Below are 12385 nucleotides of genomic sequence, written 5' to 3'. Positions count from 1 at the left end.
AAACTAAGGCCAGATAAGCCTCACAAAATGGTTTTAGAATAGTGAGCGCTATGGGTCTCCTGGAGTGAAGTGAGAATCCAACAATGACTTATTAAGTAAGTGGTATAAAAATTATAAATATATAAATATCTCTAAGTGAACATCTTATTATGTGAACAATAAAAATTGCTGAAGTGATATGTGAATAAACGTAACAAAAATCAACAATGTAAATTGACTAATAAAAATTGCTTAAATATAAATAAATGTGAATAAATAAATCTTCACTAAACCGTGTGTCCGTGATTTTTTCTGTATTACAGTGTACATATAACTGCGTCTATCATCATCTGTGGTGTACTGATAGATGTGCAGTGGTGTATCATAAACGTGTCCTAAACTTTGAGGTTAAATAGTGTCCAAAAGTACTCCAAGCTAAAAAGGGCAAAAACTTGAATGTGTATATCCAAGATGATCGTATCCTGGGGGATGATGTGTCGGAGAAGCGATGGGTCCCCGTAGGGCTTACACTCACCAGATGCCGGGAGGGAGTCAGCTTTTTCTTCCACCGTAGTGGCCGAAAGGAGATGGTCTTTGCTCCGTCCTTCCGTGGGGTCTTGCAGTATACTTTCGGTCCTGATCCCAAAAAGAGATGTCGGTATCCCGATAGTATAAATCCCCTGGTGATTATAATTTTTATACCACTTATTTAATAAGTCATTGTTGGATTCTCACTTCACTCCAGGAGACCCATAGCGCTCACTATTCTAAAACCAGACCTTAATCTTGTCGGTAGGTAAAGTCCTGGGTTTTAGGTCATACATTAGTTTGCATGCACAAATAAACGCACGGTAGGTCTTCCTATCCCCATAAAAAAGATCCAGGGGACTGACCTTAGGTTCTGGAGGCTCAGGAGGCAGAGCTCTGTTAGTTCGATTCTGTGAAATAAAAGCTCTCAGTGTCTGGTTTTCGGCTTGCACTTCAGTTACTTTTGGAGTATGGGCTTCTAACCTCTGATTAGATACAACCATATGTGATCGGACATCCGCTGGCTCCATACTTAATACTTTTGGTTCCTGCAATCTGTAATACCTCTTATGACCAGAGATGGAACTCTGCGGAAGTTACTTTCAACAAGTCAAACTTTTTACTTCACAGTTATGGCAGTCTCTATAGTAATAAAGTTGTCTCAGTGGTAATGTTTGCATCACATCACAAGAGTACAAATCATATATACTGAGGGCCCTATCACACCATGTCCGGACCAGATCTGCACGCGTTTCTGCAAACGCTGTGCGTTTGTGACGCATTCCGGTGCAGGAAAATGTGACATGCCGCATTTTTTGTTCTGCACTGGAATTGACTGGACTGGTGTGAACAGGGTGCAAAAATCACATACAAATGCATTGGGATGCATTTTTGGTGCAGAAGAAAAATGTAACGTAATGAAAGAGCATGTAGCTGCAGTGGTCAGTTGTAATGTTAGCTTCACATCACAAGGTCAAAGTCAATAGTTTGAATGAACATGCAGCAGAAGTGGACAGTTGTAATGTTAGCTTCACATCAGAAGGTAAAGTCAATAGGGTTGCATGAACATAATGAGATGTGGTATTAAATACTTGCTGTTAGTTGTACACTAGCTACTATGGGGTTTCCTCCACACAGTGGCTGATTGCTGGCTGTGGAAACTGAAGACCAGAGGATGGCATACAGGCTTGGTGAACAAGAAGTCCCAGCAGTCCCGTTGAATTTGAAGTGTAGGAGGGCTTAACAAGGTGGATAAAGAGCGACCTTAGACTCAGGATGGAGGGCGGGGGTTGCTCAGAGCTTGTGCGGTTTCCACGTCCATTGCAGGAACCCCCGGACAAGTGAAACCTCGTGGCTTAAGCCGAGGAGGAGTGTGGATTATGAGTGGTACGGACTATGATGATCAGTGAAGATTATGATGAACAGTGGGGCGTATGATGATCAGTTGGGATTATGATGAGCAGACTATGATGATCAGTGTGGACTATGATGAGCAGTGGGGATTATGATGAGTGGAGTGGATTATGATGAGCAGTGTGAACTTTGATGAGCAGTGGGGATTATAATGAGCAGTGCGTATTATGATGAGCAGTGCGGATTATGATTATCTGACAGATCAAGAGAGGTGGGAAGGAGGGGGGACAGAGGCGGGGCTGTAGAGATTCAGATGCTGCTGTAGGGAGGAGGATTGGTTACGGAAAAAGCAGAGCGGCTAAAGTAACACACATCGACGGAACAGAATTCGACACACTGGACACGAAATGCATCCTAATGTATCCCTATGCTATTTCTAGCCTCTGTATTTTTCTGCTGTGCAGCACAGTCCGTTCCAGACCTGACCAGAAAAATACTCCTCATCTTCTTTTGTCTGGTCTGAAATGAAGTGGGATGCATAGAAACACATAAAAAATGCATACAAATGCACTGGAATGCACCTGTAAGACCATTTTAAAACCACTTCTGAACGCAGTATAAACAAGGCAAAATGCACTACACTGTGTTCCAGATCTGGTCGGAAAAATAGTGTAAGGGCAGGTTCACACCATTTTTCAGACCAGATCTGGAACGCAGTGCATTGCGTTTTGCAGCGATTTTACTGCGGTTTTGCCACGTTTTGGAGCATTTTTTGCCTTTTTTTTCTAGCTTAAAATGGGCTTTAAGGTGCTTTCCAGTGTGTTTTTGATGCGTTTCCATGCGTTCTAGTGCATTCCAGACCAGACAAAATGAGACATGCAGTATTTTTCTGGTCTGGTCTGGAACAGACTGCGCTGGTGTGAACAGAGCCCGGCAATAGTATAGGGATAGATTAGGATGCATTTTGGGTCCGGAAACAGTCTGGTCTGAATGAGAATGTCTGATGTGGTGTTAATGGGCTGTCAGCTAAAACAAAAAACAAACGGGTCAAAACGCACTACACTGCGTTTGCAGATCTGGTCCAGACATGGTGGGAACATAGGCTAAGAAAGAAAATTGAGAATACATGTAATGCTGCGGTAATGATGAAAAACCTCTGCCTGAACAATTTTCAAACCCAACTCCGTACCTCCCAAATTTATGAGATGAGAAAGAGGGACACCTTCCAGCACAATGAGGGGAGTTTATCAAAATTGGAGCAGACAGAAACTGAAGCAGTTGCCTGTAGCAACCAATCAGCTTCTAGCTTTCATTTTCAACTCTTTATTGATCAAACTGAAGAGAATCTGGTTGTCATGGGCTACTGCTCCACATTCTGTCCGCTCCGTTTTGATAAGTTCCTTCAAATGTATTTAGACAATGGATACGTCCTTGCCACATCCCCAGTTATGTGAACCATTAAACATTTACATGCCGAAAATAATTTTTATACGTCAAGAATTATTTTTTTTTGGTCTTACTTTTCCTTTATACTGGCAAGGTGATTAAGAGATAAGATAAAGGTTTTCATGCAGAATAACACTTTTGGTAGATAAATATTACATTGTAATAGATATCTGTACATCAGACCAAAAAGAAGGACAACTGTGGAGGACAGTGATTCCAAATGAAGGACAGTTGGGAAGTATCCAACTCCAGGCAAAAGTCTTACTAGTGTTAAGGAAGACGAAGACTCCTGTTCCTCATAAGCTGCCTCTATTAAGATACGCTTTTTTAACATCCCCCAAATCTTTTTGTGCACATGCCAGGATTTGTACAGTGGGTCTGATCCAGTGCGATCTGCAAACATAGTGCTTTAAGTATTTTTGCAGATCGCACTGGACCAGAACGAGCGATCGTATTGTGGGTGGGCGGCGTTGCTGCGATGCCAATTACTTCGATGCGCCGCCACGCCCCCTCTGCCCCTAAACGCAGGGAGCCGGCCGGCTTGTGTTCCATTGGCCGAATACACTAGATTGCTGACTTTAGACTTTCAATCTGACATGTCTGGGATTGCTAGATTCCTGGTCCCGTGTTGTGCTCTGTGCTTCCTCTTGCTAATTGCTATGTCACAATAGACCAGAGAAGGGAGTAGGAAATCAACACTCCTGGAAGTGTCTTTGGCCAGTGATATACTGAGAGTGCCGCAGCCGGGACAAATCCCGACAATACTGTCGAGATCCACCCAGCTGCATGAGTGACAGCTGGCTCTGGCTATCTAGAGGTAGAGCTAACTTTGCCCGCCCCCTCCCCCATTCATTTGTCCACTCCAAAAGATTCCACTTTGTCTAAAGGAAAGGGGATGGGGACTGCATAAAGTTAGGATAGGTGGCGCCAAAACTCCTCTAAGACTAACTTTGGATTGCTGGTAAGAACAGTGGCACTACGGTAGTTCTAAAGGAAACAGGGGAAAATAAGTAACTATAGGCCAGTCAGCTTACCTTCAATAGTGTGCAAAATATTTGAAGGCATGATAAGAGACTACATGCAGGAATTTGCGAATAAAGCTGGTATCATAAGTAGTAACCAACATGGCTTTATGAAGGACGGACTGGTCTGGATGAAAGTGTATGTACATGGGGGGAAAACTGGCTGCAAGAACGAACCCAGAGGGTAGTAATAAATGGGTAATTTTCTAGGTGGGCAAAAGTTGGGAGTGGGGTGCCCCAGGCTTCGGTCCTGGCACCGATCCTGTTTATCTTATTCATCAACGACATAAGGATAAATAGTTACATTTAAATTTTTGCAGATGATACTAAACTGTATAGGGCAGCATGCGGTGCAGTTTTGGTCGCCAACTCTCAGGGAAGGGGTCCTCCGAGCTTGAGAGCCAAGAGAAGGGCTACAAAATGAATTAAAGGGATGGAAGGCCTGAGTTATGAAGATCGCATCCAGCAATTAAACTTATTTACCTTAGAAATGAGGCGCTTTAGAGGGGACCTTATTGCAATCTTCAAAGTCATCAATGGGGACAATATTCTGAACAATTTTTTTTAATCGAGAACTATATTGAGGACACTTCAAGAGGGGTCACGGGGTATAACCAACTTAAGGCATGGAGGGGAACCCACTGGCAGGAAGCGGGCAAGGAGATCCAAAAACGAGGCAACCAGGAGGCTTCTCTGTCCGGGAGCCAATGGCGTGAGGGGAAGGACAGAAGGTGTGTGCTGGGAACCTCGCCCAGCCAGGCCCACACCAAGCAGCGCTAATGGGCGCGGGCGCATTACGCTTGCGCCTCCGTGCACGCGCACACAGCCTGTCCACCACGCGCATTTTGCGCATGCGCACCTGCCACCCAGAGTCCTGCCAGGCCGAAGGAGCCACCATGCCCTACACCGTACCTGTGGGCCCCTGAGGAGAGGTGACACCCCTGGTTGCCTGACAAGAGGTTAGAAGAGAGAGGGTTCAATCTTAGACTGCACAAGGAGTTTTTTTACTGTGCGCATAGTAATAATGTGGAATTCCCTTCCAGAGGCAGTGGTATCCACTGATACAGTGGCGTAACTACCACCATAGCAGCCTACGCGGCCGCTATGGGGGAGAAGGCCCGGTCAGGAGCAGGAGAGAGGCTTCTTAGAGGTCCTTAACTTCCATGCGGCCGCAAGTTAAAATCTGTGCAGAGTCGCATGGAACCCAAAGACACCTGCACTCCTCTCCCCTGCCACAGTTTAGAGCGGGGGAGGGCTGAGTTATCTCCTGCCTGTGTTCGGCTGGGGAAGAAGCAGCGGCGTGTGATCTCCACTGCTAGGGCTGCCGACAGGTAAGCAGGGGGGTTCAGCTGACAGGGACTGCAGTGTCTCAGTCTTATCCTGATATCTACTGAGCTGCAGGAGCCATTAAAGAATTTTTTTTGGGGGGGGGGGTGGCCCAAAAAAAAAAAATCTTGCACCAGGGCCCTTTGTTCCTTAGGTCCGCCACTAAGTGGGCTATATTGCATTGTGTAATCCTTCTTTGGTGTGGCAGTGTATTACAACTTAAAATAACAATTAAAGTAAATAAGTTGCGCTTGATCTAAGTGAATGTGAATACCAGAGTAAAAAATAAATCATAAACAACACATAAACATCTATATAAATACCGTAATCTCCTATCTCATTGTGTGATCGGTACGTGTATAATCAAACCCTCAATATGGACCAATCTCTTAGTTCCAAGAGAGAGTCATATTCAGTGTGTAAATGTCCAAAAAATTATTGAGGCATGTGATATGTGGAACATGTATTCATCCACCCCACAATGTATCAATAAATGTGTGACAGACGCGCCGGGCTCACTTAGTGTAGCTCAGAGTAATCTGTGACAAACAAACAAGAAACAAATAAAGCAACCTAGTTGCAATCCTTATATAAATAAATAACCCGTGGGTCTAACACTCTTGCATGTGTAAACTTAAAGGAGAACTATGGGGTCAGTGTTTTTCCCCATAGTTCTCCTTAGGGTAACGGGAGGACACAAACTAGCGTCCTCCCGTTACCCTAAGCTCAGTATACTGCGAGCTACAGCTCGCGGTATACTGAGACGTAGGAGCGGATCCCGACGTAGATGACGGGATCCGCCCAGCTGCGTGAGTGACAGCTGGCTCTGCCTATCATGCTCTCCTGCTATTGTGCCCACCTCTGTCCCACCACCCTCTGTGTCCACTGCCCCCCCAGCTCTCCTTCTGCTATTGTGCCCCCCTCTGTCCCACCCCCGTCTGTGTCCACTGCCCCCCCAGCTCTCCTTCTGCTATTGTGCCCCCCTCTGTCCCACCCCCGTCTGTGTCCACTGCCCCCCCAGCTCTCCTTCTGCTATTGTGCCCCCCTCTGTCCCACCCCCGTCTGTGTCCACTGCCCCCCCAGCTCTCCTTCTGCTATTGTGCCCCCCTCTGTCCCACCCCCGTCTGTGTCCACTGCCCCCCCAGCTCTCCTTCTGCTATTGTGCCCCCCTCTGTCCCACCCCCGTCTGTGTCCACTGCCCCCCCAGCTCTCCTTCTGCTATTGTGCCCCCCTCTGTCCCACCACCGTTTGTGTCCACTGACCCCTCAGCTCTCCCTCTGCCACTGTGCCCACCTCTGTCCCATCACCGTCTGTGTCCACTGACCCCCCCCCAGCTCTCCCTCTGCCACTGTGCCCATCTCTCTTTTCCCCCACCACCACCTCTGTGTCCACTGCCCCCCCAGCTCTCCTTCTGCTATTGTGCCCACCTCTGTCCCACAACCGTCTGTGTCCACTGACCCCACAGCTCTGCCACTGTGACCACCTCTGTCCTCTGCAACTACTGTCTCTGAGTCCACTGACCCCCGTCTGGCTTTTCCTCTGCCATTGTGCCCATCTCTCTCCTCTCCCACCACTGCCGCTGCTATTGTGCCCACTTCTGCCCCACCTCAGCATGTGTCTACTGACCCCCCAGCTTTATTCCACTGCAGCCGCTCCAGACGGTTTCCTTCCTCATGCCGCACGCTACCTCATGTGCCGGCTCTCTCCCACTTCTGCTCTCGCTGCAGCTGCTGCACTGACACAGGCTGAGCTTTGAGCGGAGTCCCAGCAGGAGGATGTGTAGAATGAAGTCCTGTATCTGAACCCGCAGACAAAGGTATGTGTTTTCCGTCCCCTCACAGCACCAGTCCTGCTGCAAACTAGGTGAGTTAGGCAGCCTCGGGGCCCCCGCGAGCGCGAGGCCTTAGGCGACTGCCTAACTTGCCTAATTAGAGAGCCGCCTCTGGACATGGGGTTGTAGCCAGACAGGAACAGTTGTTTGTTTCGACCAAAGGATCTAACCTTATTTTCGTCTGTTCTAAGTTTCTGGGAGAAGGCCACTTTCACTCTCTGTTTATCAAAATATGTTAATCAGCTAGATAATAGGCTTTACTATATTTTCTGTATATAATCATCTCTTTGATATCTAATTTGTTATTTTTTAGTCAGTACTAGATGTCTTTTTAGTTTTACTCATAACCGTGAGCTGTCTTTTCCTTTTAATTCTACATGAAAGGTCAGATATGTTATATATGGTATAATCTAGTATTCTCCTCTAATCATTTGATAAGAAACAGTTTAGATCTAATTCCACATTCAGACCTTTCGGTGTCATTGTTTCCAACAGGTAGATTCACTTAGTCTCATTCCTGGAAATATCTCTCTTCATATTGTTTCCTCTCCAGTGCTTGAATATCCTATCAAGTCCCATAAATTGTATTCCTGTCAGATTGCAATTATGCTTTTCCCTAAAATGTTTAGATAGGTTGTGGTCACGTTTGCCCTTCTTTATATTATTAATGTGCTCACGTATCCTCACCCTTAATTCTCGGGTAGTTCTCCCTATGTACTGTAACCCGCAAGGGCACTGTATCATGTATGTAATGTGAGTACTATGACATGAAATAAATTCATTAATTTTAAATTGTCGTCCGTTTGAATTAGAACAAAATTCCAGAACTTTTTTTCTTTTACCAGTTTGTTTACATCCCGCACATTTGCCACATGGATAGAATCCTTTACCTTGGAAAAAAGAGGAAGATTTTTTTGGCGGATCCAATAAATTGTGTACCCGTTTATTCTTAATATTTGGGGCCTTTTTATATACTATCCTTGGCCTTATAGGGAGTAATGGTGACAGGACCTTATCTTTTTTGAGAAGTGGCCAATGTTTTTCAAGAATCTGTTCCACTTCTTTATATTGTGTCGAGAAGTTGGCGATAAATAGAATAGGTTGGTCTTCTTTCTGTTTTCCCATTCTTCCTTGGAGCATATTTTCTCTGTCTAGATTTGTTACCTTCTTTTTAATTTTGTCCAGCTGATGTTCTTTGTAGCCTTTTTCTTGGAATCTAGATAATATCTTCTGGGCTTGTTCTTCAAAAGCATCTGACGTAGTGCAGTTCCTTTTTATTCTTGTTAATTGCCCTTTTGGTATCCCCCCTAAGCCATGACGGGTGGTGGCAACTTCCCATAGGGATATACCCGTTTCTGTCCGTCTTTTTAAAAAAGGTAACATATTTTGATAAACAGAGAGTGAAAGTGGCCTTCTCCCAGAAACTTAGAACAGACGAAAATAAGGTTATATCCTTTGGTCGAAACAAATTGTATTACGCTCGTTTGTTCGAGGACTGGCAGTACCTCTTTTGAGTCATGTAGAGTTAGGACACAGGAGACAGATGCTGCTTGCTTGCTAATCCCATGCTTAGAGAGGCACAGGTATGTTATCGCACAGGTATGTTTATTGTTTTATGGCTGCCCAACAGGAAGTGATGTCAGACAGGAAGTGATGTCTCAAACAGCGAGACAGGAAATGGGGCAAGACAGGAAGTGGGGCAGACAGGAAGTGAACAGGAAACCACCATTACTTCAACACAACCGGCTAACAAAACACATTAATACAATAATCTATTACCACCGGAGTGAACTTTATCCAGCATTGCTCAGTGAGCAATGTCCAATAACGTTACTGTGATTCTCATGCGTGCTTATTTACAGGGACAACGTCATATTATCTCCAGCGGTTGATCAGGCGCACTAGAGAGAACAAACGCACGTTCCTTTCATGAAGGCAGATAAATAATGCTATGTCCTCAAAGCAAGTTGTATATACGCCAAACCAATAAATCCACGCACCGCGCAGGGGCCCTAGCTTGACGTCCACACATTCGCTAAGAAAACACTGCTCCGCCGCGCATAAGATATCTACTCCAATGGTTTAACCCCCAGTGCCTATTTAAACCTAGACACGGAGACATAATGACAACATATTACAATACATTAAAAACACATCCTAATAAAATTTCCACAACATAATGAATATGAAGAATATAGTGGAATCCTTCAGGGTCTAAAGATTGTATATATGTATGGAAATACCCGACACCCACATTTAAGATCTGTATATGTACCTAATTTGAGTTCATACCCAGATCTATAAAATATACGATATAGAAGGGGTTCCACATAGACGAAACCACAGCCCCCCCTTTTCATTTAAAGTACACTGCATATATGATCCCATGGAAGGGGTTAATCCATTCTCATTCCCCATCCCGGGGTTCACAGATTTACAGTTGGTTTACAGACATGCATTACCTCCGTAAGAACCAGATTTTATATATATGCTGTAGATACGGACAGGAATGTTTTATACAGTCAAGCAAAAGTAAAAATATACACATAAACTTTGTTTATTTTAATCATGATAGCTTATATGTCATTTTAGATTTCGGATGTTTTACATTACATCTGGTAGCCATGGTCCTAACTGTAGATAATGAGATTAAAGATTGAGATATATAGAATATAATGGATATAGGCAGATACACCATGCAGCAACTAATGAAGTTTATATTACTCCTTGCTGGTTCTATATCATAATATGTTTACCTGTTTTTAATTCTTTTATTAATAATTTTATAGGTATGAGATAAGATATTTGTTTTAAAAAAACACGCTTGATATGGATATCTGGATATCAAACTGATCTTTTAGATGATATTACGATTAATGATATGTATATTTGGATATTAAATTGACTGAGACATCGACTCTCATAGAGATGTAGAGGGCTGGTGCTGGAGTTGGAGAGATTAATTCGGAACCAGATGCTACTTATTAAACTCATTAAACAAGTCTAAATAAAGGTGGCTGTGAGAGGGGATGACATGACTCCTTTTTGAGAAAGTTAATCTACGAAACGCGTCAAGGGATGTTTGGTCTTCACCTCTCATAGCTGATTTTCTACTACATGAATCTCTACTACACGTTTTTAAAGCTGTATTAGTTCTGGATTTCTGTAAGTGCATTCATATACTTTAAGAAATAAACTGTACTTGAATACTGCACTTAGATGGTTCGCCTCCTTTCTCCATTTGTATCCCTTATGAGACATCTGTAGATACACGCTGCCGGCTTGGGCGTTGAGGCATTGGAATAATCAAGATATAAGGCTAAATTACATCTGATTGCCTGACTTGGAGATCAAAGGAGATGATGGACCATTAGATACTTAGAACGTTCCGGTTTTTCTCAATCAGTAATTGGTTGGTTACATTTTGGAGGATATTTACCAGGGAAATGAACGGACTATTCCTCTAAATACCATTTAGAGAAGGAGACTAACCGTTTGTATCCCGTCTCATATAAACTGCAAAAATCTTAAAAATTGACTGCTTGGTATATTGCTGAGATTATTCCGTTTATTTTTGTGCCTGTTTGTTATATTGTTGGGATTGTTTTAAATATTTAACCCCTTGTACACATCTAAGAGGGGAATTAGAATATAAATCTGATTTCACTAATTTGGATTCAATCACTGCCCATTTCGGGTCACTGAGACACTAATAAGCGCGTGCATATTATTATTATTATATTTTCACGATTAGATATTGAAACCACTATCGTTGTTCACCAGATTAAGTTTACACATGCAAGAGTGTTAGACCCACTGGTTATTTATTTATATAAGGATTGCAACTAGGTTGCTTTATTTGTTTATCACAGATTACTCTGAGCTACACTAAGTGAGCCCGGCGCATCTGTCACACATTTATTGATACATTGTGGGGTGGATGAATACATGTTCCACATATCACATGCCTCAATAATTTTTTGGACATTTACACACTGAATATGACTCTCTCTTGGAACTAAGAGATTGGTCCATATTGAGGGTTTGATTATACACGTACCGATCACACAATGAGATAGGAGATTACGGTATTTATATAGATGTTTATGTGTTGTTTATGATTTCTTTTTTACTCTGGTATTCATATTCACTTAGATCAAGCGCAACTTATTTACTTTATTAGATATCTTCTTCACACAAAGTTGCTGCTGGTCCTATAAACTATTTAGCATCCATTCCCAGCGCAGTGAACCTTGGAACCAACTTAAAATAACAGTTACACCAGTGAAGCTGGGGAAAGTTGGGTTACAAATTATAAACTCCAGTGTTATTTTAAGTTATAATTATAACACCCCCCCTCCCCCCTTGTATAATTGCAAATCCCATATTCCCAGTTTTATTGGTGGCACGGTTAAATAATTAGTCCAGGTTACACAGGAGGTTCCGGTATTCCAGCAGCAGAAACATATACAGTTGTGTCAAGATTCTTACGACAGGAATGTCAGGTGTCCCACTTAGATGTGGCCGCTGTACCCACTGAAGTTAATGACTGGGTGACATCGGCCATATCTGTAAAAGCAGGCAATCCGCACGTAATGTACGTGATATGATTAAATGCAGTTTTGAACTTTCTGCGTTCTGGGACAGTGATCTCTTGCAAACTGCATTTAATCATATTATTAATGATAATACATGCTGTAGTTCAGGCACCAGAGGGGGGTGCGGGTTGGTGGGCCCTATACAAAATTTTGCTATGGGGCCCTGTGATTTCTAGTTACGCCCCTTTATTCAACCTTGCCTACTATGTTACTATGATAGAGAAAAAAGAGAGAAGAGAAAAAAAATAGTGGATCCCCCCAGATCTAAATATCAGTTAAGATGGTGTTATCAATAGCAGCCA

Source organism: Nanorana parkeri, unplaced genomic scaffold (assembly GCF_000935625.1).
Source record: "Nanorana parkeri isolate BGI_ZX_2015 unplaced genomic scaffold, ASM93562v1 scaffold605, whole genome shotgun sequence".
Lineage (NCBI taxonomy): Eukaryota > Metazoa > Chordata > Amphibia > Anura > Dicroglossidae > Nanorana > Nanorana parkeri.
Note: the sequence above shows the minus strand (reverse complement) of the source record.